The following is a 2,234-nucleotide window of genomic DNA, read 5'->3' as shown; positions in this document are numbered from 1 at the left end:
GAGGACAATGTATGAGTTTGCTCGACCATCTTTGGATAGGACAAAAACTAGTATAGTCAGACTTGCTATAGCGGCCAATAACTTTGAAATAAAAGCCAATGTCATCCAGATGATCCAGCAGAGCGTGCAATTTGGAGGATTGCCCAGTGAGGATCCCAATGCTCATATCTCCAACTTTTTGGAGATTTGTGACACATTCAAGATAAATGGAACAACCGATGACGCCATTCGGCTGAGATTGTTTCCATTTTCCTTGAGGGACAGAGCCAAGAGATGGTTGCAATCTCTTCTATAGCAAACAATTACTACCTGGAAGGCGTTGGCTGAAAAAATTTTATATAAGTATTTTCCTCCCGCTAAAACTGCTAAACTTAGAAATGACATATCTTCTTTTATGCAGTTTGATGATGAAAGCATGTACGATGCATAGGAGAGGTTTAAGGATCTTTTGAGATGCTGCCCACATCACGGATTGCCAGTGTGTATGCAGGTTCAAACCTTCTACAGCGGGTTGAACCTTACAACAAGGCAGATGGTGGATGCTGCAGCAGGTGGGGCGCTGAATAGTAAGACGCCCGAGCAGGCTCAGAATTTAATAGAGGAAATGGCCATGAACAACTATCAGTGGCAATCCTCTAGGAGCCGATGACGTTAGCGATAAGTCTATCAGTGGCAATCCTCTAGGAGCCAACTATCAGTGACCATTCTGTTAAGCTTCCCAGGGGAATTGTGGAGAATGTGCTAGTCAAGGTAGATAAGTTCATATTTCCTATGGACTTTGTGGTTATAGATATGGATAATGAACATGGTGTACCATTGATTTTGGGGAGACCTTTCTTTGCCATAGCTAGAGCTAAAATAGACGTATTTAAGGGGAAGTTAGAACTTAATATAGGCGATGATTGTGTTACTTTTAGTTTACCCCCATTTGACAGTTCTTCCATCGACCATGTTCATGCCATTTGTAGTATTGATGGAATTGATCCTGCATGTAATAAACAACCACAGGATGTACAAATAGATGATGTTATACATGTTTCTTTCCCTGTTAATATGTGTTATTCATCTGAAAAAAACAACTTGTATTAAATTGAGACTTTGTGCTATGATAGACCCGAGAAGGGTAGTTGCAAGTTTATTTTTGATAGGTCACTTAGCCAGAATTCAGAGTGGATGAATGGACATCCCAAATCGGTGCAGAAAGCACCTCCTTAGTCATCTACCACACACATTGGACCTTTTCATTGCGCTTATATGCCTCGAGCCCCAACTTACTTTGAGCCCACCTTCTCAATTTTCCCACGATGCAGGAATGCTGCTGCAGAGTCCAGCTAGACGACTCGAACAAAAAGAAGCTCCTTCGGGAGGCATTCCCGAATCTATTTATGCTTTTTGAATTTTGGGACATCTTTTTATTTATGTAGTTATTTATTTTTAGTTAGATACTTCAGTCTATTTTTAGTGTGTTTTATTTTGAGGAGATTTTATTTTATTGAACCTTTTACTAGATGTTGCTTGGGATGTGTTTATTCTTGAGTTTTGTAGGAGTTAGCCTACTCGATGCTCGTACGTAGTTTTAAGGACTAACATATTTTGGAGTGTTAAAGCACACATCAAGGGCAGTATCCAGTAGACTTTCTAGTTTTTATCTCTTTCTATTGTCTTGTTTCTTCTTTTAGTTTTCTAGTTTCTTTTGTGGACTCCCATAATTAGCTTCATTGTGCGTATTTAAATCCTTTTATTTTGGAGTGCCTACCTTATTCACACTAAGGACAGTGTTTTTCTCAAGTGTGGGGTAGGTACCTTAGTTTTGTGCAGGTACAAATTTTGTTTCTGCTGTTTTTATTTTGTTCTCATTTTCCTTATTGATTGAGTCCTTTCATTATTACTGTCCTTTTCTTGAGTTTTGTTTTAATCAAGTAGTTGATAATTTTTTCTCTTTTGAATGGATACCCGTATAGTTTTTATCGAATCTTATTAAAAGAAGGCAATGAACAAATCTCTTAATTTTAATCAAGCCAGGGTAAACTGGTGTTTTTCCTTAATTTTTTTCATTTTACTTTATCTCGGATATAGAACATTATTAATATTGATGCTTATTAGATTGTTTGATTGTTTAAACTTTGATTTGAGAATTCATGCAATTTTATGCCACTCAAATGATGAGGCTTTTATGCTCCTTCTACTTTTATTAGTGAGCATTGTACAGAATCTTTGTTTCTAGAACTTGCTTT

General features: G+C 37.5%; 1 non-coding gene across 1 annotated transcript; it reads right to left on the bottom strand.

The window, feature by feature from the left end:
• Positions 1 to 367: 367 nt before the first annotated feature.
• Positions 368 to 474, bottom strand: LOC112534133. Its single transcript, XR_003078442.2, has one exon. It is a non-coding gene; the product is annotated as a small nucleolar RNA R71 (small nucleolar RNA).
• Between the last annotated feature and the right edge of the window lie 1,760 nt (positions 475 to 2,234).

The sequence above is a fragment of the Ricinus communis genome, chromosome 3, assembly GCF_019578655.1.
Source record: "Ricinus communis isolate WT05 ecotype wild-type chromosome 3, ASM1957865v1, whole genome shotgun sequence".
In the NCBI taxonomy this organism is placed as follows: Eukaryota; Viridiplantae; Streptophyta; class Magnoliopsida; order Malpighiales; family Euphorbiaceae; genus Ricinus; species Ricinus communis.
Note: the sequence above shows the minus strand (reverse complement) of the source record. Positions and strands in the feature narration are given on the sequence as shown.